Genomic DNA, 24,822 nt, shown 5'->3' with positions numbered 1-24,822 from the left:
CCCTTCTGTCTTTCCAGAGGAAGCAGGTAAGCTTCCTCCTGTCTAAGATTACGATCTCACTAGAAATTAACAACTAAAGGAGAGCTAAAGTGTCCCACATGATTGAAAACTTTAATAGCTAACATTTACATAGCACTTGCTATATGCAGGCATGTTCCGTGGTGGTCTTTACATGAGCTAATACTCATTTAAATGTTACTGTTATAGAAATGAAAAAAGTGAGGCACCGAGAGGTTAAGTGACTTGCCCAAGGTCAAACAGCTAGTGAGCAAGCAGCACAGCAGGGATTCAAACCCAGGCAGACAGGCTCCAGGGCCCCTGAACTTTACTACCTATAACATGGTACTAACGGGACTGAAGAAGTATTCAGAAGCAAATGATGATGGAAATAATAGTTGTCAAAACTATGGACACAGCTAAGAACAACAGTTAGTAAGAAATTAATGGCATCAAATAAATATATTTATTTCTCAAGAAATAAGAAAATGAAAAAAAATAACAGCACAAACCGAATAAGGAAATAAATAATAATGATAAAGACACTCATCAATGAACTAGAGAAAATTAACAAAACCAAAAGTTCATTTTTTTAAAAAAACTAATTAAAAAAGAGAGATAGAAGTTAATAAAAATAAAAGAGTATTACAAAGAGCTAGATGCTAACAAATTTAAGAACCTATATGAAATACTTATATAGGAAAATATAAAATGCTAAAATTTGTGCAAAAGGAAGCAAATTTGAACAGACATATAAATAAACTCAAACAGAAAAATATTCAAAAGTTTAAATTGATAGTCAAATATCTTCTCTTTGTCCCCACCCCCCCCCAAAAAAAAGTAGGGCCAGATTGTTTTAGATGGCACTACATATGAATTCTACCAAACTTCTAAAGAACGGTTATTTTCTATTTTATTCAAGTTGTTTCAGAAAATAGAAAAATAGAGAACTCTGCCCAGCTAATTTTGTGGGGCTATTATAATCCTGCTTCCAAAGCCAGATAGGAACTACTCGAAAAGGAAAACTATAGACCTATTTCAATTATAAGCAGATGCAAAAATCCTAAACAAAATATTTGCCAACTGTGGGTCTAGCCCTGTGCCCTAGTGGTTCAGGTCAGTGCACTCCACTTTGGCAGCCCAGGTTCAGTTCCTGTGCATGAACATAACACCACTCATCAGTAGCCATGCTGTGGTGGTGACCCACATACAAAATAGAGGAAGATTGGCACAGATGTTAGCTCAGGGTGAATCTTCCTCAGCAAAAAATAAATAAATAAATAAATGTGCCAACTGAATCCAGCAATGTATTAAAAATAATACATCATATTCAAGGAATGCAAGGATGGGGCTGGTCCCATGGCATAGTGGTTAAGGGTGCGTGCTCCACTACTGGCGGCCTGGGTTCGGATCCCAGGCGCGCACCGATGCACCGCTTGTCTGGCCATGCTGAGGCTGCATCCCACATACAGTGACTAGCAGGGTGTGCAACTATGACATACAACTATCTACTGGGGCTTTGGGGGGAAAAAAAGGAGGAGGACTGGCAATAGATGATAGCACAGGGCCAGTCTTCCTCAGCACAAAGAGGAGGATTGGCATGGATGTTAGCTCAGGGCTGATCTCCCTCAAAAAAAAAAAAAGGAATGCAAGGATAGTTCAACATCAGAAAATTTCTCCATTTAGTTCAACATTAATAGAAAGAGAAAAATAACATATGATAATCTCAATTGATTCATAAAAGGCATTTGATAAGTTTCAGTATGTTTTTATGATTAAAAACTTCTTATAAAACTTGAGTAGAAAAAAATTTACTTAATCTGATAAAGTTTATACAACCACAAACAAGTAATATACATAATAGACTAACTTGAAACATACATTTTCATGTCCTGGAAAAAGACAAGGATGTCTCTAATAACTGACATTGTTTAACACAGTATTGAAAATTCTAATTAATACTGTAAGGAAGTAAGATAGTGAGGTTTGGAAGGGAAGACATAAAACCGTCATTATTTGTAGATATGATTACCCATCTAGATGGGTACCAACAAAATCAACAGACCACTTATTAGAAATAATATAAGAATTCAGCTAAGGTTGCTCAGATACAAGATTTACCTACAAAAATCAATAGCATTTTCTACACCAGCAATAGCCAATGAAATACCCAAAAATGTAATCAATGTAATATGAGATAAAAGATATCAGAAATGTAAGAAAATGTCATAAAAAATGAAATATATCACAACAGCAACAAAAATTATGTAGTAGCTGAGAATTAAACCAAGAACACATAAGACCTCTGTGAATTGAACTTTAAAACTTGAATAATTGACAACCATTGGATAGGATGACTTAACATTATAACCAAGTCAACTTTCCCTAGATTAACTCATAAATTCACTGGAATCCCAATCATAAGTACGGTTATAAGTATATATATGTATGTGTGTATATATGTGTGTGTATTTTCTTTAAAAAAAACAACTTCATAAATCTACTCCAAAAATTATATGGAGTAATGGAAGATACATGAAGAACTAAATCAACTTAAAAAAAAAATATATATATATCAGTGGAACAAAATGGAGAACTCAGCGACCTACATTGGCACTGCAAATCAGTGGGAAGAGGATGCATTGTTTTGCGCACAGAGTAGGGAAAATTGGCTCAATCTACTAAGAAAATTATCTGGATCCCTGTTTAGCCTCATATACAAGAGGCACTCTAGGTGAATTAAAGATCTAAATGTGAAAGTTAAAAATCATAGGGTTAATAGAAATAAATGTGGGAGGATATCTTTGGGCTTTGGGAAAGGCAAGGAGGTTTATTTAACAAAACCTTAAAAGCACAAACCATAATGCACAAATTTGTTTAAGTTTATTACATCAAAATTAAGAAGTTGTGTTTAATAAAAAAAAATAACATAGTCCAATTAAGAGTTAGATGATAGGACTGAGATTTTTTCCCAAAGTCTAAAACTGACAAAGGATTAACATCTAGAATATACAAGGAAATCTGTAAAGCAACAAGAAGAGGACATCAACTCCAATAGAAAAATGAGCAAATGATATGACAGGCAATTTACAGAAAAGGAAACCCCAAAAGCTAATAAGTACATGAAGTGATGCTCAAACTCATTAGTAGCCAAAGAAATGCAAATTAGAACAAGATAGCACTTTACACCTTCAGACTGGGAAAAACTAGAAAGCTGGGTAATACCAATTAATGGCAGAAACGAGGAAGATAGGCTCCCTCACACATGGCTGACGGGAGTGTAAATTGGTAAAGCCTTTTTGGAGAGCGGTCCCAAACTACTTATGCAAATTAAGCACACACACACCTAGGACCCCAAAAAATTCTAACACATGTGCACAAGGGGAAATCTACAAGGATGTTTGCTGCAGGTTTGCTGGAGGAGAGCTACCAGCGATCTGGATTGGCCCTCACTATTGTTATGAAGCAAAGGATCATACATACAGATAACAACACAGATCTCAAAAACATAGTGTCAATTGAAAAAAATAAGTAAGAGAATGGTAATGTTACACAATACTGTTTACACAAATTATAAATATGTACACCCCCTCTGATGTGCATGTGTCTTCTCCAAACCTCCAGTGAACTCACCACTTTTTGTTCCTCCATATCAGCATGATGTCACTGATGTAATAGATCAATGTGATGTTTTGTGCAATCTGGAATCCAAGGAGTCCAGATCTCCTTGGACTATTACATGACAGACGATGGGAGAGCTGATATAGCCCTGGGGTAAAACTACAAATAACTATGGTTGTTCTGTTTCAGATCCTTTTTTCTGGTTGGAATAGAAAGGAGTGCGTTCACCAAATCAATGGCCAGAGGCTTTATTAACCTGCTCCAGCAATGATACTATGCCGAACACAGCAGCCGCAATCAGGGCCACGGTGATTGGCAGGTGGAACGAGGTTCTTTGGAGGAGAGGGACTGCCTCAGACAGCAGGAGGGAAGGAAGAGAGTAGGGTGCAGGCACAGATCCTACAGCCAAGGTATCTGGCAGCTGTGAGCCTCTGATGGCTTCTCCTTTCTTTGTGGAGAACTGCCTTTTACATTATTTGTGGAGAATTGCCTTTTACGTCATTTGTGGAGAACTGCCTTTTACATTATTTGGGGAGAATTTTCCCAAATAATCAACAATTTCTTTAGGGCAACCCCATATTCCATCCTGTGAAGATGCCCAATCCATTTGGCCAAACCCATGTTATTGGCACGTGGGCACCGCCTGGTGCAACTGATGCTCAGCCCCCATGGGAGGCTCATCACCTTCAGCGCCTCCTTCTCCATGAGATCCTGGATGACTCGACTCTCCTTGCCCAGGGGCCCTGCTTCCATGAGCTTCTGGGGCACAGCCCTGCCTATCTGAACCCCACTGCCACGCTGCCCACCCAAGACAAGCCCTTTAGCAGGGGCTGACCTCCCCAGCACTGTCCCTCCATGGACGTGCACATACAGACAAACCTCAGACACACACTTACTACAAAAAGTCAGAACCTCGCAATGGCTCCACGTTTGACCCAGAATAACAGCCACGTCCCTATGAGATGCACCCTGCTCCCGGCTCACCTCGAGTCCCCCACGCTCTCTCCCTGCTCGCTTCACCTCTTCGCTAATCCTTGAACTTGCCACAGTGCTCCCATCCTGGGGCCCCTTACACTGGCTGATCCCCTGCCTGGACCACTTGTGCCCCAGGAGTCCACGTCACTGACTGTAATCCGTTTGCTAGAGCAGCTGTAACAAAGTACCACACGCTGGGTGGCTTGAAACAACAGAAATTTATTGTCTCTCAGTTCTGGAGGCCAGAAGTCTGACATCAAGGCGTTGGCGGGGCCGTGCTCCCTCGGAACAGAGCTGTAGAGGAGACCCCTCCCTTGCCTCGTCTAGCTTCTGCTGTTTGCTGGCGATCCTTGGTGCCCTGGGGTGGTAGATGCATCACTCCAGTCTCTGCCTTTGTCTTCGCGTGGCCTTTTCCCCTGTGTGTCTCTGTCTCTGTCTCTTCTCCTTTTGTAAGGACACCAGCCATGTTGGATTAAGGACCCGCCCTACTCCAGTGTGACTGCATCTTAACTAATTACATCTGCAATGCCCTATTTCCAAATAAGGTCACATTCGGAGGTCCTGGGCTTAGGACTTCAGTCTATCTTTGAGGGACACGGTTCAACCCATAACACTAACTCTTCCACACTCTTCAAGGATTTGTCCACATGCCATCTTCTCCAGGAGGCCCACCCGGACCAACCCACATAAAACTGCAACCCACCCCCACCCCCAAGCTCTCCCGACCCCCTTACCCAGCTCCAGTTTGACTTTTCCATAGTTGTTATCACAGTATAACATATCATATAATTTTTAAAAATTGTTTCGGTCTATCATTTATTTTCTGTCTCTGTGTTAGAATGGAAGCTCCCTGAGGACACGCCGTGCTTTGCTCGCTGAAGAACAAAGAGAGAGTGGCCAGCAGGTGCGCAGTCAGTATCTGCTGAGTGAAGGAATGAATGCATACACGCATACTACATGCTCACACATGCCACTGCACATGTACGAATGCCCATGCAGACACCCCACACACATGCTGAGACTTCCAGGCCCTGCCCTAGGAACCGGAGGATGCCTTGTCTCTGCTCCACCATGCCCAGGGCCTCAGCTGGGAAGACTCAAATGGCTAGAGGCGTCTTCCCTCCCATGTCGGACCCCTGGGCCAGGGTGACTTGAACGGCTGGGTGCCCCTCAGGCCTCTCTCGCTCTCCTCCAGGTCTCAGGGCCTCTCCATGTGGTCTGGCTACGTGACCACTCTAGCATGGAGGCCTCGCAGGACTTGGGCTTCTTAAATGGCAGCTCAGGACTCCAGGAGTGAGCATGCCTGTGAACAGGGGGGACACTGCAGGGCCTTTTATGACCTAGCCTGGGAAATCCCATAGCGTCACCTCTGTCACACTCAGCTGAGGCAGTCACAAGTCCATGCAGGTTCAAGGGGGGAGGACAAAGACCCCACCTCTTATGGGAGAAATGAGAAGGAATTTGCGACCATATTTAAAAATGGCCACACGTGCACACACAGGAATAGTCATACACACACAGAGACACACATGTGCACACACATATACACACAAAACACACCTATACATAAACATAAACACATACACACACACACACACACACATAGGCCTTGTCCCCAGAACCTCTGTTCTGAGAGCAGACTCAGACAAACATATATGCGCACATGAACACACATGTAATACAGACACATTCACACAATCATATCCATAATCATACCTAGGCACACTTTTGCATACACAGGTGCACACACACAGGCTCACAGCCGCAGGCCCTGCCCTGGAGAGGCCCACTCCAATACCTGCAGCCACACCTGCTTGGTCCATACCCCGTGCCCGGCTGAGCTGGGGGCCAGGACGGGCCAGAGTGGCTTGGCTGGTATGGGGTGGCCCTTCTCTCCTCGCCACCCTTCCCTTGTGGCAGGGGCCTGGCAAGAAGGAAAACAAATAACCTTGCAGTGTTTAAATAAGCAAAGTTTTGTGCAAAGCAGAGGTTAATGTACTTTATTGTTCAATGTCATGTTTATAGTGGATTGGTGGAGGGAAAAATGTGATTAATTGCCCCGAAGCCCACGGATCTACAATTATTTGGTTGTTGTGAACAAATAAAGGACTACAGTATTCATCATATTCAAATGAGGCAGCAGAATAAATGATGGCGGGCCGGGTAGGAACAAACCGAGGCGTGTTCCCGCACAATCGGAAGGCGACTGGCACCTTGTCAACCAGACGCAGGGTGGTGGCAGGAGCCGAACCCGTTTGTCTATGTACCGCCAGCAAGGGCTGGGCTGACCCCGCAGGTGCCGGCGTTAATTCATGTCACACCTCGCGCCTCCATCCTTCGTGGAATGAGAACCAGGCGCCAATTCTGTAATAAAGACTTGCTTCCGACGAGGCCCAGTTTGGGGCGGGGGGCACGGATCTTCATTAGAGCCCCTTCCCCGGGCCGCGCTCGTTACAGAGCACAGGTACTGGCTAAATGTGTCCGATCATTCATCATGATTTTGCCCTCCACTTTGTCACAGCATGGGGATTTAAGGAAGATAGATGGTACAAGATGTTGTCTCCTCCACAGACGCTTTCTGCTCTGGTAAGTGTGTCCGATGCAGAATTATTTTGCCACTTTATTATTTCCTAGTGAGTGTTTGTCAGAGCTTCGCCTCTTGGAAGGCGCGAGTTGTTTCCTGTCACTCAGGGATGTCGCGGGAGCTGTGATGCTTGGCTGGGCTCGCCAGCCAGCTGGAACCCGGGCCGGGTCCCCAGGCAGGGCTGCAGGGGGTCCTGGGAGTCCGGGTCACAGGGCGAATGTCAAATCCAACAGAAATGGGGGGAGGCAGGCTGTGGGAAAAGGTGGGGCCTGGGGGGCTCTGGAAAAGGGGGCACTGTTCAGGACCTGGCCTGGCGGCTGGCCAGCCCGCTGGACGGGGAGCTGTTCGAACCAGTGTCCAAAGGGCTGTAAGAGCCTGGCCTTGAGCGGAGCCAGCTGGAGAGGGTGTGGGCAAGGCTGGGGGCCTGCAGGGCTGCTGATGGCCTTAAGGCAGCATGGCCAATTCTGGTGCCCGTTGCTGGCACCAGATGAGCTTCCTGCCCTGAGCAGGATGGCCGAGGGGCCATGAGGTGACCAGCAGGGATGGTGAAGATCACATGAGGCTACAGATGGGGATGAGTTCAGCTTGAAGCCCCAAGTCCAGCCCAGAGCCCTGGGAACTCTTGGGAATATGGGAACTTCATTCCGGGCAGTGCCGGCCCACAGAGGTGTGGGCCCTGGGACCCGAAGGTGAATCTGGCCCCAGGGAGAAGGTGGGTACCTGGGAGCCACCAGCCTGTGCTGTGGTCCTTCCTCACTCGTGTTTGCTCTGCCAGGGTCTCTCCGCTGGCGCCATCCTCCAGGGTACTTGCTTCCCACCGCCACTGCTGGCTGCCCCAGCCTCTCTGGCACAGGAGGGTAATCTTTTTCTTTACTTCCCCCTCAGTCTAGGCTGGTCTGAGAGGGGAATCCAGGAGGAACGGTCCTCAGAGGTTCAGGGGAAACTTACCGGGCCCACCTCAGGAGGAGGCCAAGCAGAGGTGCCCGGGGCGCAGGGACCTGGAGAGGGCACCCCACCTCCCCCCTCCCCAAGATGCCACGGCTGGAGTCCACCTTGCCAACTTGTGTCTCCCTCCTCGAAGTCTCCCCGGAGGCAGAGTATGTAGGATAAAAAGCACAGTGGTGGAATCAGGCAGGCCTGGGTTCAAAGCACCGAGAGCCGTGACGTTTCTGAGCCTCTGTTTCCCCTTCTGTAAAACACGGACCATGAGACGACATCCCCCTCGGAAGGTCTCAGCCTGGCTCCTGGCACGTTGTCAGCGTTCCGTCAACTCAGATGTCCCCTCCCTCCGCCTCCCTCTGGTCCCTGGCTGCAGGGAGTCCCTCATCCACCCCTGACCCGTCCCCGTGGGCCTGGCGGGAGACGCCGCTCTCACCCCCACTTTGCAGCTGAGAAAACAGTCTGCAGACGAACTAACGTGCTCGAGATCTCGCGGTATTCAGTCGTGGGGGAGTGAGGGACTCGAACCCAGGAGGCTTGTGATGTCTTAACTCCGAGCTGATCGGCAAGCTGATGGAGCAGCCGCGATTGACACCCGCTGCATCCAATCAGAACTCAGCCCCGTCCCTGCCCAGGTTTTCTTCCTGCTCCGCCCACGTCTGGAGGCGTCTCAAACTCCTGGCTCCCTAGTCCTGCGGGGTTTGCAGGTAGAAACCGCAAATCTGCAGTTCTGTGCAGTTTTATGTTCAACGTATGTTTTCCTTTTTTCTCCCTCAGTTTATCAAGGTGTCTTTTGTGGCTTATCTCCCATTCATTCATTCACTCATTCACTTGTTCACTGAGCAAACACTAAGGACACCTTACGCTCAGTGAGGTCAAACCAGCAGGTGGTGAGAGCCAGCGAGAGGGGCTGGCAGAGCACCTGCACGGTGTCTTGTGACGCAGTGGATCTTGGAGGAACCCAGGGGGCACGGAGCTCCGCTGGTCTGTGGAGGAGTGGGACCCGCTGGTCCGCGGAGGGGTGGGACGGGCCCTATTCACCACGAGAGGCCCTGGTGCCTGGGCCCTTCCCTCCATCCCCCAAGCGCTGCCCTGGGTTGGGCTGCATCCACTCTCCGCAGGACTGTGGCTCCAATGTCCTCATCGCCTTCAGACTCTCCTCCATCCTTCCTCTTTCTATTCTGCAGCCAGAGTGATTTTCCTTAAACACAAATCTAATGATATCACCCTCTGCGTCAAAAACCTCAGTGGGTCCCCAGTGCCCGTGCACTTTAAGACTAAAGCTTGAACTTGGCACTCAATGCCTTTCATGATCCAGCACCAACCTACCCAATGCCACCGCTCACAAGCTTGATCTTAGCCTGTCACTTAAATTCTTTCTTTGTGTTTCCTCGGCTGTAAAAACGTACCAGGGCGGACTGCAATTTCCAAAGATGTCAGCCACAACATATATCCCATCCCACGAGCTCTTATAAGAACCATTGACTCTTCCCAGGGGATGGTGGGGATGATGTTCCTTCCCCTTGAACTCGGGTGGACCTTTGTCACTGCCTTGATAGATATGGCAAAAGAGATGCTACACAGCTCCCAGGGCTAGGTCGTCAAAATGCCATGTACTTCTCTGTCTTCTTCTCTCAGGATGCTCACTCTTGGAATTTGGCTGCCATGCTGTGAGGAAGCCAAGTAGCCACGTGCAGAGGCCGTTGTAGGTGTTCTGGTTGACAGTCGGCACTAACTGGCCAGCCATGTGTGTGAGCCATCCTGAAAGCCATCTGCCCGAGCCGATGCTGGTGGAGCTGAGCTGACCCTGTGAAGCCCTAGAGCAAAATAAATGATAATTATTATTTTAGGTTACTAAGCTTTAGCTGACACACCTACCCCCGTAGGGTTGTTATAGGGTAGATGAGTGTATTAGTTTGCTAGGGCTGCCATAACAAAACCCCACAGACTGGGTGGCTTAAACAACAGAAATTTATTCTCTCACAATTCTGGAGGCCGGAAGTCTGAGATCAAGGTGTCAGTAGGGTGGGTTCCTTCTGAGACCTCTCTCCTTGGCTTGTAGGTGGCCATCTTCTCCCTGTGTGTCTTCACGTGGTCTTCCCTCTGTACCTCTGTGTCCTAATCTCCTTTCTCTAAGGATACCAGTCGTACTGGATTAGGGCCCACCCTAGTGACTTCATTTTAACTTAATTGCCTCTTTAAAGACCCTGTCTTGTATGTCAATTATATCTCAATAAAATTGGAAGAAAAAAAAAAAAGACCCTGTCTCCAAATACAGTCACACACTGAGGTACAGAGGGCGAGGACTTCAACATGTTAGTCTGGGGGGAATACAGTTCAGCCTGTAACAATAACTAAATACACATGAAATACTTAGCACTGACCTCACACAGAGTGAGCACTCAATAAATGGTAGCTGTGTTATGATTCTAACTATTACCACTGCCACCACCACTGTCACCTGAGTGGCCTCAAATCACACCACCTCCCTCCAGCCTGGGGACAGCTCTGGATCCCCAGGCCTCTTCTTAGGCTGTCTCCTCCACCTGCTGTGCCCAAGCCTGTTCTCCATCTACCCAAATCCTCCCTGCCTCCTGCACTGCCCCTGCCGCAGAGTCACCCTGCTCCCCCCCCCCGCCCCCGCCTTTGAGCTTGGGTTGGGGGCTCTGGTTAGCGATTATTCTGATATACGGTGTAGGAGAAGCTTTCACTTTTTTTAGCTGTGCCTTTTGTTTTCCAATATAGAACTAGGGGTTTTTCCTGATTACAAAAATAAGCTGTGCTCAGTTTATACAATTCAGACAAGACAGAAAGGTTTCAAAAGAAAGTGGAAATCACCTAGAATTAATGACTTTTAACATTTTGGTTTATATCTTTCTGGAATTTTTCATATATGTATATGTGTGGGAGTGTGTGTGTGTGTATTTTTTTCTTGATTCTAGGACAATACTGACTGTAGGATGCATCATTGATTTAATTACCCAGCTTTTAGGGAGAAAAGAACTGCATTTAAACATATATTAATTGCGATGCACACCATGATTTCGGAAATGTTAAAGCATGAAAAATGTATACATCTTAGAATCAAGAAAATATGATATAAGCATATATCTATGTTTTTAAAAACGGGAATCTCTATGAATGCTATTTTATGGCCTACTTTTTAAAAATCTGAACAACAAAGCTTGGCCATCTTTCTGCATCAATAAATTAATACCCACACCATCGATTTTAATGGCTGCATAGTATTCCATTAAAATGATGTATGATAATACACTTATTCCTCACTGAAGACCATGAATTTTTGATTATCATTTTGATACAAACACATTTATAGATCCTCGTCCTGATTTTCCTGAAGATAAATTCCTTCAATCAGCGTGGCTGGGAGGGATCATGGAAGCCCTTTGCCCAGGATTTAGCTGCCACGAGCCCACGTGCTCCCCAAGGATAGGAACCATCGCTGAACCACCTGTAGGTCCTCTGGGGTGGGGTCCTGTCACCGAGCCTGGTGCACAATGGGGATCTGGAAATAGTCAATGCATATCAATTTCTTCACAGTCAGGAGACAGACCTTACATGAATATTGTGCCTGGAACTGACATGTGTAATTAACTTGACTTTCTGCAATGAGATTTAAAAAAAATAAAAAGCATAGTTTTGGGGGTCAGCCATTGTTTCCCATCCCAGTGCAGCTACTCAGTGTGTGACTTAACCTCCCGGAACCTCAGTTTCCCTATTTGTACAAGGGAGATCATGCTGTCTCCTTGGCAGGCCAGTATGGCTGGGCATCTGCCCTGGCTCTGCGCAGCACCTAAGAGGATGGAAAGCCTGGGCATGGTCCTTCCAGGCACTGTTCTCCCAAGGGAGCCCACCCCTGGGAGATCTAGAGCATAAGCTGGGGCGGGGCGAGGGGCGAGAGCTCCAGGAACTCTGAGAACCACAGCAAGAACGTCTGTGCCTCAGTGGGCTCTGGGCTCCGTCAGTGAGCTGGGCCCCTAGTGGCGGAGACCACTGGAGCCCACAGCGGGTGCTCCTTTGGGTTTCTAATAACAAGAAGATGAGGAGTCCCAGCTGCCATTCGTTGACTACTCATTATGTGCCAAGCATGTACCAAGTGCTTTATATTCATTTTCTTATTTCGTCCTTCCAGCAAGGTCGAAATACAGCCCACTTTATAGAGGACAAACTTGGACTCAGAGAGTGACTGGACCAAGATCTCCACTCTGCCCACCTCTCCCACCACCATCTCTCACCTCCACTCCCTGCCCCACTGCCCATTCCTTCTCCACTCTGCAGCCAGAGTGAGCTTTTCAAAGTACCCAGCTAATTGTGACAATCCTCTGCTTATGACCTTCTTCAGTGGTGTCTCCCCAGGGCCCCTGGGAAAAAGTCCAGAGTCCTAAATATCACATGCCTGGGGTCCTGCATGGAAAGCCTGGTTCCCCAAACCCCTCCAGCTTCACTCACACCCCTCACCTCTTAGTTCTCAGCGCTAAGGTCTTGGTTTCCGCAATATACAAGCTCCCTCCTGCCTCAGGGCCTTTGCATGGCTCTTTCATTGCCTTTAGTTACTTAATCTCCACTCATCCTTTCAAAATCACCTTAGATTCACCTTCTCAAGGAAGCTTCCATGACATTCCTCCTCCCCATTTTAGGCCCCTCTGTCTTATTTTGTAACACTTATATACTTATCCTCATTAGGGTGGATCATAGGAAACTGCCAATAGTTGACCATTTTGGACCTACACTAATGGCAGTTTCCTGTGGTTCAACCTAATAAATATTTATTGTATTATCTCTTCAATGTTTGGCCCCCTGACATTAAGGAAATGCTCACGATTGACACTATGCTCACCACTGTGTCACCCCAGCATTGTACCTGAGCACAGAATAGAACCTCAATAAGTTTTGGTGAATGAATGAATAACGAAGTTGCAGGTTGGGACTGAACCTCAGTCCCTCTAGGAGAGTTTAAGCAGCTTGGCGCTCCGTGTACACTAGCATGGGGGCTGTCTGCCCACCACTTGGCACCAGCCACAGGCTGCAGAGACACAGGCCAAGGGAGGCAGCCCAGGCCCTGCTGAGTGGATGGTGCCGGCCCACAGGAGCTGGCTCCAGCTGCCACACAGTCCGACCCCAGTTCTCCAGGACCGGGTCTGGTTTCGCTGGGAAGTGGCCAAAATGGCAGCCGGGCTCATCTAGAGGAAAAGGCCCAGCTTTGGGGGCGAGACCTCAGCGCAGTCCCTCCCCGCTCTCGTCCCCACTGGCCGGGCATTCCAGCCTTGCGGCCTGCGCGCCGTGCCCCTGCAGCCACAGGGTGGCAGTGTTGGCACCAACTGGGCTCCAGAGGAGCAGAAGCGTCAGCCCGGCTCCGGCAAGATGCCCTTAGAGGCCGCGTCGCCGCGTGCGCACACCGCATGCACAAAGGGTGTGTGTGCAGTATGGGCTGTGAGTGTGCACTGTGTCAACATGTGTGGGGGGAATGTCCGGGGAGGGGGTCTGCGTGCATAGGTACAAACACCTGTATTAGTATTTTAGTGTGTGGGTGTGTTCGTGTGCCCCCATGCATCCGTGTTTATCGGTGTCTCTCTGTGTCTCTGGCTCTGTGCAAGTGTCCCTGTGTGTGTGTGTGTGTGTGTGTGTGTGTGTATCTTTGTGCCTAACAGGGTGCGTGTCTATGTATCGTCTCTTTCTGCCTCCACGCATTTCTGCTTCTTAGTGTGTCTGTCTTTGCTTTGTGGCTGTGTTGATCTGAGAGGTGTGTGTGTCTGTGTGTCTGTGTTTCCGACTGGGCCTCTGGGTGCAACCAGGACGGAGCCAGTAGACGAGGTGGGTGTGTGTCTGGGTGCCTGGAGAGACTAAGGTCAGAGACTCCTGGGACTCGGCCTCCCCCTCCTGTGGTCCCTGCCCCCACCCCGTCACCTGCATGGACAGCTGCTCTGATTCCGACCCCTCAGCCCCCAGCCTGAGGCTCCACCAGCTAGGCACCCCCTCTAAGTGCCACATGCCCACCCCCACCCCCTGCCCTGTCCTTACAGCTTTCTGTCTGGTGCCTCCTCCACCAACACCCACCCCTGTGGCTCAGATGTTGATCCCCATGTACCTGCAGGGTTCCAGTCTCCTCCTGACCCCACTGCCCTGATGGGACCAAATGCCCTCCCGGCACCCTGCCTGGCAGACAAGGTCCTGCCACAGCTCCGCTCCCTGGGGAAGCAGCACCTCATCACTAGGGTCCCCGGTGGGTCCTAAAGGAGCAGATTTCAGGGCACGGCGTGTCTGCATCCTCAGACTGGAGGCGTCTGGAGATGGGCTCTGCCTCTCTGCTCTGACCTCAGGGGGAACCGTGTCCGTGATTCTATTGCCCAGCCCCGGAGAGAGTGTGGGCACCCCGGTTTCTTCTCCAGGCCCTACCTCTTGCCCTGCGCAGGCATTTCACAGCACAGGTGCCGGCTCCTTCCAGCCCTCCCCTCCCCCAACCAGGCGAGGGCCTAGAGTGCCACGTCTGGCCATGTCTGGCCACCTTTCCCCCGTGGTTATTAATAATTGGGTATTAGGCGAGAGGCGACTATTGATTCCGGTGCAGGCGGCTCCGGGTCGGAGTAATTTATGGAAACACTGGCGTCCCCGGTGATAAATAATGAGGTGATCGTAGAGACGGGTCACTAGTGAGTGGCCTCCAGCCCGCTGCCCTGTCCACTAACACACAGGCTCATAAATGGAGGGAGAGAGGGAGAGAGACTCGGGGCGGCCGTAAAGACAAAGGACGCTGGTGGTGAGAGGCACTGCGAGACGGGGACAGCAGAGACACGTGCCGTGGGGGCCATGTGGCGGGGCTGGTGGGAAAGGGGCAGGAATTCACAGAGAGAAGGACAGAATGACAGACAAAGACAGGCACACAGAGCGAGAGACAGGGCAGAGGAGGGAGAAGGCAGCTGTAAGGACAGAGAGACAGGGAAAGACAGACAAAGCCAGAGAGACTGAGGAATGGAGAGCCACAGAGCTGGGAAGGGCAGGGACAGGGATGGGGAGACACAGGGACAGAGACAAAGAGAAACGCGGCCGCGGTATGACAGGCCAGCCCTGCTGAGTGCCCACTATGTGCTGTCTCTGCTCTGTGTTCTCATTTCACCATCCTGGCAGCCCTGAGCAATGATTCAGAGCGTGGACCCCAGAGCCAGCCTGCCCGGGGTTCAAATCCCAGCTCTACCCCTGGCCCCAGCTGCATGACCCTGGGCAGGTCACTTCACTCGGGGTGCCCAGTGCCCCCATCTGGAATGTGAAGCCAACATACCAATGCCAATGGCAGTCGAGACGATTAAACAAGTTAACACCTGTGCCCTTGGGGACCAGCGCCTGGCATGAGTGGGTGCTCTAAAAGCATGTTCTCCTGGCTCTAGTCGATTTCATGCAATTCCATTTGATTTGATTCTCTTCCATTTAATAGAGTGTCTAGTTTACAACGAATGAACCAGGAAAAATGAGATGTGGTCTGACTGGGCAGCTTTGGGGAAACTTCCGGCAAGAAGTAGGGTTTGATTTGGGCCTTGAGGTGGAATTAGAAGGAAAGGTATTCCAGATAGCAGCACAGTTGATGCAAAAGCATCGCAAATTTAAAGGTTAGAAGGACCCTTGAAGGCTTAGTGCATCCTCTAATGGCTGGATCCCCTCCATAATATCTCCCCTCTCAGTATCACCCAGCTTTAATTTGGCTACCTCGAGGGATGGGGAACTCATTACCATCCTTGGAGAACTCTGACTCTGAGAATGTCCTTCCTCAAAATCAGCCTTCATGTGCTGCCCCACTCCCCCTACCCCTCGCCCACCCCAGTTCAGCCCTGCAGAGATTTGCAGCCAGCAACTGGGAGCTATTCACAGCACCCCACCCCCCCATCCCACTTTCTGATCATCAGGTGCAACCAATCTCAGCTGGTCCAAATATTCCTCCTAGGCTGGCTGGCCAGTCCCCTCCCGGCATGGGTGGCTCTCCTGGGCAGCTCCAGCTAGGGGGACCTCCCGGGGCAGAGCCGGGGATCTCCCGGGGCAGAGCCAGGGACCTGCTACGTGCTGAGCAGGCAGACCAGGCTGGACATTTCCCTTTACCCTAGTTGCATAGCATTCGGACTCTGCTCCCCGGGCCCTGCAGTTCCTTGGAGAGGCGCCAGGAGCTGCCCCAGGGGTGAAGGGGTGACTCCTCTCCCCTTCTCTCTCCTCTGCGTGAAAACCCCCAGGCTACAGGCTGTTGAGGCTGCGACCCCAACGGGAGGCAGCTTAGAGCAGCGGTGCTGACACAGTGTGTCCTGGGTTGGTGTCCTGGCCCTGCTGTCCATTGACCAGGTGACCTTGCACAAGTCCTTTGACCTGCCCGAGCCGCAGTATCCTCCAGTATAATAGAGCTGTGTGTAAGGGGCTTAACGCCAGAGGCAAAGCCCCTGTAGTGGTCACTGCTGTTCTTATCATCCTCCCCCGCCCACCACCCCTTCACACTAGAAAGGCTAGGACTCTCTCCTGTAAGTCATTTCCAAATGTAAGAGCTCCCACGGTCCCTGGTCCACGTGTGCTGACATGACTGAGCTCATCTCTCTTTGCCCTGGTTCTGGAGCCAGCATAGCTCTCTTCCCCCAGCCCTGTGGGACCAGCAAAGCTCCCTCTACCTTCGTGTACAAAGGACTGAGACCACAGCTGAACAGCAGGGAGCCCTGGGGCACTCCACTAGAGACCCCTGTGAGGGCATAGGCTGCCCTATTGGTAGTTATTCACTTGGCTCTTTGCCCATTCCACGTTTCCCCATTTATTCTATAAGTATGTCCCAAGAGACCTCCCCTTCCAGGAATCTAGGTGCCTCCTCTCAGCGTCACCTCTCTGACCTACTGGACCAGCCATCCTGTAGACAAGAACATGGGCCAGTCAGATGTGGCCTTTTCTTAGCAAACCCCTCGCTCTCCTGGGTTTACACACTTCCTCCTCTTAGGTGCTCACAGATCATCCTTTTATATTCCATTCTAGAATCTTTTAAAAAAAATTATTTTATTGAGGTCATAATGGTTTATAACATTGTGTAATTTCAGGTGTACATTATTACTTATCAGTTTCTGTATAGACTGCATTGTGCTCATCACCAAAAGTCTAATTTTTATCAGTCAGCATATATACGTGCCCCTGTACCTCTTTTGCCCACTCTTCAACCCCCTTCCCCTCTGGCAACCCCTAATCTGTTCTCTGTCTCCATGCATTTGTTTATCTTCCACAAATGAGTGAAATCACGCAGTGTTTGTCTTTCTCTGTCTGGCTTATTTCGCTTAACACAATACCCTCAAGGTCCATCCATGTTGTTGCAAATGGGATGCTTTTGCCATTTTTATGGCTGAGTAGTATTCCGTTGTATATATACACCACATCTTCTCTTCTCTATCCATTCATCAGGTGATGGGCACTTGGGTTGCTTCCACGTCTTGGCTATAGTGAATAATGCTGCAATCCATTCTAGAATCTTAACTGAGATATTGAGACTCACACAAGGTAAGAGCAACTAATTAATTTTTTGTTTTCCCATTTTATAGATGAGTAAGTTCAGAAAGGTTAAATAGCTCACTCCAAGAAATGCAGTTTCTTGGTCTGTACCCATGTAATTCCTCCTTATCTGCCTTAAAAATGTTATATCAAAGGGACATAGCTGAGGATGGGTGACTGGGCCTGAGGATGGGTGACTGGACCTGTGTGTGTGTGTGTGTGTGTGTGTGTTGGGGGTGTGCAGAGGGAGCTATGTTTAGAATAATGGGTGAGGACCAGCTGTTAGGTGGGGAGGACATTGAACGCCAGGTTACTGAGCCCGAGTTTTATTTTGTGGGCAGCGGGGAGCCACGGAGCCGTCTGAGGTTATACCTGAGTGCTCGGGACATTAATGTGACAGTGGATGTAAGATGAGTGGGGTTGGGGGGAGTGGCAGCAGGAGGACCTGTGAAAGGTCTGGGGAAACAGACCAGGTAGCAGGGACAGGAGGCCAGTGCTGGGGCGGTGGGAGCAGGCGGAGAGGAGGGGAATGGCTGAGAGCCAGCTCAGAGGCAGGACTGCCTGAATTTCAGTTGACTGAGTGGGGCTGGGGGTGGAGAGGGAGAAGTCACACAACCTGACCCTCCGATGGAGGGTGACGCTGCCATTCACAAAGAGAACACAGTGTGGCCCAGAGTAAAGGCGGAGGGTCAGGTGGGGAATTCAGTGTTGACTCGGGTTAGTAGGAAGGGCCGGGAGACGTCACGTCCAGGGGGCCTTTGGAGACAGCGTCTGACGCTCAGGAGCGTGCTCTGGAAATAGAGAGTGGGGGTTGGCAGAGCAGGGTTGGTGGTTGGAGCTGCTGGAGAGGATGAGCACCAGCACGTCAGCACCTGCCCAGCACCACCGGCGCCTCCTGCGGGTGATGCTCGGCCTTCGTGGCTGCCCCCTCCACAAGACTGGAAAGACTGGCAGCTCTCAGGGCAGGGATCTGCGTCTCCACCCAGCCCAGAGCCCCAGTGCTCAGCACAGAGCTCAGCCAGGTGGGTGTCGGTCCCTCCGGGAGGCAAGAAGCACGCAGCAGTGATGGAGGTGAGGGAGGCGCAGTCAGACGGGCTGGAGGAGGGAGAGCTGGGCCAGCAGTGCAATGGGGGTGGGACACACTGGATTTGGTACCCACAGGCCATCCGTCGAAGCCTCATAGGGGAGTGGAGGGGATGCACCAGGAGGCGTGGTTTCAGGGGGAAGTGATGGGAACACCCGTTACTTAGGCACCACTATGTGCTTTTAATGTCAGATTGTCCCCTCAACACCCCTGCAATTTGTTAGAGACGATGTGGACACGGTGTCTGTGACTCTGCTTTCATTCATGAGTGATGGGGCCAGGATTTGAGGCAGATCTTTAAGGAAAACAAATCCTTAGCTGACAGAAAAGTATGGACACAGTTGGACCCCCACCCTCGGCCTCGGCCTCCCCATGGTCTCTGCCGTTTCTGCTCCTGGAGGAGCCCTCTTGGTCTCCAGGGCCCCTCCTGGCTTCCTGCACAGCGAGCTGGGAGCTCCTCTCAGGGCTTGTCCCTCGTCCTTTCTGGACCCAAGAACATGTGGCTGGCGGCAGAGGCAGGGTTTACACCAGGTCCGTCCGGCCCCGGGGCTTCCCTGCGCCTGCATTTCCTTCCACCTGGAAGGTCTTGGCCGTGCTGGTCCTGAGGGACGCAGCGAGCACTCAGAGACAAGGTTTCCCCTTCCTTGAAGCCTTCCCCGCCTACCCGGGATGCTCGTCCCCTCCTCCGAGCAGCTCAGCCCTGTGTGCATCCCTTTTGGACAGTCACTCCCAAGGACAACGGTTTGTTGAGGGGTCTGTCTCCCCCCTCACGCGTCCGGAGACCCCTCGGGGCAGGAACGAGGTCCCACCCATGTCCGTGTCCCTGTGCGCAGGGTCTGGCACAGAGGAGGAACCCTCAACGTGCTGCAAGCGTGAGCAAACCCAGAGACCGACGGCTCCCCCTCCAGGCCCGGTGGGAGGGGGCGGGCGGAGCCCCCGGGCCCCCAGGCCCCGCCGCAGGCCGGAGTGAGAGGGGGCTTTGTTCCCGACCTCCAACCACAGGGAGAATAAAAGTTTGTGAAATATTAGTTTAATAAGACATGCGACTACTGTTAAGGATCCGAGCGGTCCTTATTTATTATTCATGCGGCCGCGTGATTTAGGGGCGCGCGCTCCGCCGAGGCTCCAGCCCAGCCGCCTCTCCCCATCACGCCTTCCCTCCCCCCAGCGCCCCCTGGTCTTCTCGCGCCTCCCCCCTGCCCACAATGCGCAGGCGCATCCTCCCGCCCGGTGGGGGTCCGGGGGAGAGCTGCGACCACAGCCGCTAGACCCCACCTGGACCCTGCAGTTACCTTGGATTCTCCATAATCCTAGGGGGAAGGTCCCAAGCTGCCCAAGTCCAGCGTGCAGAGACCTCTCTGCAGCTTTGAGGACAGGCGTGCGGGATGGGGGTGCGGGCAGTTCCCTCTGTTGCTTCATCCTTTCTTTCTGTCTTCCTTCCCTCTCCTCTTTCCCAGGTCGAGGACCTCCGAGGATTGGAAGGGGACTGGATTCCAGCTCTTACTACTGCCTCAACTTGCTGTGTGACCTTGGGCCAGTCCCTTGCCTTCTCTGGGCCTCAGGGATCCCTTTAAAACTAGAGGCTGGAGTGAATGATCTGAAAGTTTCCCAGCTTTGGGGGGAGGAGGCGATTACATACAATGCAGTGCACAGATCTTAAGTGCACAATCCTTGAATATTGGTAAATGTATATACCCGTGAAATCACCACCCCAATCAAGGTACAGAACACTTTCATGACCCCATAAATTTTTTCTTGCTCCTTTGCCATCAACTCCCTCTCCCTACTCCCAAAGGTAATCTCTGTTCTGATTTCTTTTGCCACAAATTGGTTTTGTTTGTTCTTGAACTTCATATCAATGAAATCATATAGCAAGTACTCATGATTTGTATCAGTAGTTTGTGCATTTTTAATCGCTGAATGATACTCTATTGTGTGAGTGTACTGTGGTTGGTGGATCCATTCACCTATTGATGATGGTTTGGGTTGTTTCCAGTGTTTGGCTATTATAAATAACAGCTTCTTTGAACATTTGTATACAAATATTTCTACAGAAATACATTTTTATTTCTCTGGAGTAAATACTTCGGAGTGAAACCGCTAAGTAGAGTGATGAGTGCATGTTTACCTTTTTAAGTAACTTTCAAACTGTTTTCCAAAAGGTCATACAATTTTACCCTCTCTCCAGCAAAGTTAGAGTTTTCTGGTTGCTTCACATTCTTGCCAACACTTGGTATTGTCAGTCTTTTTAATTTTCACCATTCTGTTGGGTGTGGTAGTATCTCATTGTCGTTTTAATTTGCATTTCCTTATGACCAATGCTATTGATCACCTTGTCATATGATTATTGACCATTTATATATTTTCTTTTGTGAAATGTTGAAGTATTTTGCTCAACTTTACTTGGGTTGTTTGCCTTTTTATTACTGATTTATAGGACATTTATATGTTAAGAATACAAGTCCTCTGCTAGATATATGTATTGTTATTGTTTTCTCCCAGTGTGCTTTGCCTCTGCATTTTCTTAACTGTGTCTTTTGATAAGAAGTTTTAATTTTGATAATTTCTGATTTATCAACATTTTCTTTTATAAATTATGCTTTTTTGTCTTCTCTAATAAATCTTTGCCTACCCTAAAGTTGTGAATGTATTTCTCCTACATTTTCTTTATAGTTGTAGTTTTCATGATCTATCTTGAATTAATCTCTGTGTGTGGTGTGAGGCAGGGGTTGGGTGTTTTCCCCCATTTATCCAGTCGTTCCAGCACTGTTTTTTTTTGTGTGTGTGTGTGAGGGAGATCAGCCCTGAGCTAACATCTATTGCCAATCCTCCTCCTTTTTTTCCCTTTTTCTCCCCAAAGCCCCAGTAGATAGTTGTATGTCATAGCTGCACATCCTTCTAGTTGCTGTATGTGGGACGCGGCCTCAGCATGGCCGCACAAGCGGTTGGTTCCTGCGCGCACGGATCCAAACTCCGGCCGCCAGTAGCGGAGTGCGCGCACTTAACCCCTAAGCCACGGGGCGGGCCCCTCAGCACTATTTGTTGAGAAGATTTTTCCTATTCACGTTGAATAGCCTTGCTGCCTTTGTCAAAAAAAAAAAAAAAAAAATTGACTCCGTCTGGGTGGGTCTGTTTCTGGACTCTTTTTTGTTCTAGTGATCCACTTGATCCACCCTGATGCCAGATCTCACTCTGGATCACTGTACCTTTATAGTAAGTTTTAGAATCAGGTAGCGTAAATCCGCCAACTTAATTTTCCTTTTGCAAGATTGTCTTGGCTATTGTAAGTCCTTTGCTTTTCCGTGTATATTGTAGAATCCATTTGTTAGTTTCTGCTAGAAAGGCGGTTGGGATTTTGACTGGGACCTGAGTTTTTCTGTGAGTCACTCTGGAAAGTGTCTCAGGAGGCTGCCCGGGCCCGCCCGGGCATCTGTGCTCTGCCCTGCCAGCTCCGCCCAAGCTGCAGGAGTGGCGCTCTGAAAGTCCCCGTCCCTCAGCAGCCACCTCCAGCTCCCCTCTCCACCAACACCGTTTCCTGAAAGATCAGCCTTCTGCCCAAGACGTTGTCCTCTACTGGAAACCCAGCCCAGAGGGTGAAGGCTGGGGTGTCCAAGGGCCCAGAAACCCAAACCCAGCCTGGAGCCTGGACTCAGGCCCGGAGCCTGGAGCTTAGAGCCCAGTCTGGTCCTGGGAGTAAAGAAACAAGAGTCATTGCCTAGCCCGTGGGGGCAGCTCTGGATGAAATTTAAACCCCACATGTCAGGACATTTAAGGTTAAAATGTTATTATGTTTGGGATTTACTTTAAAACAATTGAGGGGGAGTGAATGGTAATATAGGTGAAACAAAATTGGTCGTGAGTTATTAATTGTTGAAAGTGGGTGATGGGTACAGAGTGTTCATCATAATTTGCAATTTTGAATGGTTGCAATTTTTTATGATAAAAATTTTAAAAACGCACCCTCTCCAGTGAGGCAAGCCCCTCCCCCATCATTTCCCCCAAGCCAGGGCCTGGACCCTGCTGCTCTCTGGCTAATGACAACCCCTTTGCCATCTGCAGTGTCCCCCGTGGCTGCTCCACTCCCCCATGGCCTGTGCATCACGGAGCAGACGCTGACCCGGTGGGAGCATGACCTGGCTGTGCAGTTGGCCGTATCCGTGCGTCTCCCGATGCAGTGTTGGCAGGTGGGTTTCCACATCACCTCAAATGAGTTTTAAGATGATTGAACTACAACAGCTGCCACCCACAACCCAAAGCAGGGCCCCAGGCCAGCCCTAAGCAGTGACAGCCAGGGTGTCTGGGCGAGTGAGCAGGGAGAGAGTTGTGAGAGATGGTGTCAGAGAGGTGGGCAGGGAGAGGCATGGCGAGCAGATCTAGGGCTTTTGAGGCCATGGCATGACATTGGCTTTTACTAGAAGTGAGGTGGGGCCCCCTGGAGGAGGGCTTGGAACCAAAAAGTGGCATTAGCTGATCTGTTTTGAAAGGTCGCCTCTGGCTGCTGCTTGCAGAACTGCCTGGAGGAGCCCGGCTGGAAGCAGAGAGAGAGGTTACGAGGCCCCTGCAATAATCCGCGTTAGCTATGATGTGGGCTTCACCAGGGTGGCGGCAGGGAAAGGGGTCAAAAGTGGTCCAGTCCGAGATATATCTTGAAAGTATTGCTGATAAGTTTCCTTATGGGTGGGATGTGGGTTGAGAGAGAAAGGGAGGTGTCAAGAGTGACTCCGAGGGTTTGGCCTGAGCAGCTGGTAAAATGGAGTTGCCATGTATCACACGGGGAAGACTGGGAGGAGTGGGTCGGGGGATCATCAGGATGTGGTTGTGGAGGTGTTAGGTCTGTGGTGCCTGCTATGCAACCACGTGGCTGTTGATCGGACAGTTGGATACGTGAGCCTGGAGTGCGGGGAGAGGTCAGGGCTGGAGATTGAGTTCTGGGAGTCGTCCTATGATGTGATACCGGAAGGGGTCGCTGGAGGAGTGAGTGTCCCTAGAGAAGGTGTCTGAGGCCTGAGCCCTGAGCACACAAGTGTTTTAGGATGAGAAGAGGAGGAATGAGCAAAGGACGCTGAGGAAGAGCGACCAGGGAGGCCGGAGAACCAAGGAGCCGGGAGTGAATGGCCGTGTGAGATGCTGGTGAGAGCGTCTGAGCGCGTTGAGAACTGGCCTTGGCCTGGACAGCATGGAGGCCACAGGTGCCCTTGACACAGCTGCTCTGGGGACGTGACAGAGTGAAAGCCTGGTACGAGTAGGTGCAAGAGAGCATGTTGCGCTCCTCTCCCACTCCCTCAGCGGTTATTCCATTTTTCCCACATGCCCAAGCCTCCTCTCTCCTCACCCCTCCACTCGCTCTCAGGAACCCATCTTGTCCAGTTAATGGAAAGAACAGAGCCATGGTCAGCTCCCCACCTTCCATCTACCAAACCCGCACAGCCTCTTGCCCTCAGACGCTCCTCGCTGCGTCCCTCCTGTCTCAGAAGAACACAGGTCTCTCCTCCCAGGGTGGTGCCTCCGCCTGTGATCCAGCCCCTATTCCATCTCGCCTCCCCAGAGGCCTCACTCCTCTAATAACCCTCCTTTTCCAGGGTCCCCATCTACCCTCTCCGACTCACTGGCATGTCCCATCACTGAACGCTGTGCTCAGGTCTGTACCATCTTAAACATTTTTCCCTTGTGCATATTTCTCTTTCCATCAAAGCTCTCAATTTCCTTTCTCTGCCGGTTTTCTTAAAATAGTCTGCATATGATACCCTCATGGGCTCACCACCTGGTCAGGGGCATGTAGGGGAGGGCAGCAGGTGTGCAGGTGCATAGAAAAGGTGCCAAAGGGCGACGCCTGGCTTATGGGTCTGCTCCCTCCATTGTGGATCCTGGGACTCTGCTGTAATTGATATTGACTTCTACCTCTTCACTGAGGACGTCTAGAAAGATGCCTTCTTGCTCCCTCTTGCACCCCCTCAAGGAATGGCCAGAGATAGAGGGGCACACTGCACCGAATAGAGAAGGCTGGACAAGACGGGGGAATATTAACCCGGGATGCCAGACAGAGACCCTGAAGCCCGCCACAGTCACAGCCAAAACCTCACTGGGTCTGGCTGGAGAAGGTTGAGAAAAGGAA

The sequence above is a fragment of the Diceros bicornis genome, chromosome 28 (genome assembly GCF_020826845.1).
Source record: "Diceros bicornis minor isolate mBicDic1 chromosome 28, mDicBic1.mat.cur, whole genome shotgun sequence".
In the NCBI taxonomy this organism is placed as follows: Eukaryota; Metazoa; Chordata; class Mammalia; order Perissodactyla; family Rhinocerotidae; genus Diceros; species Diceros bicornis.
This window is presented reverse-complemented; position numbering follows the sequence as displayed.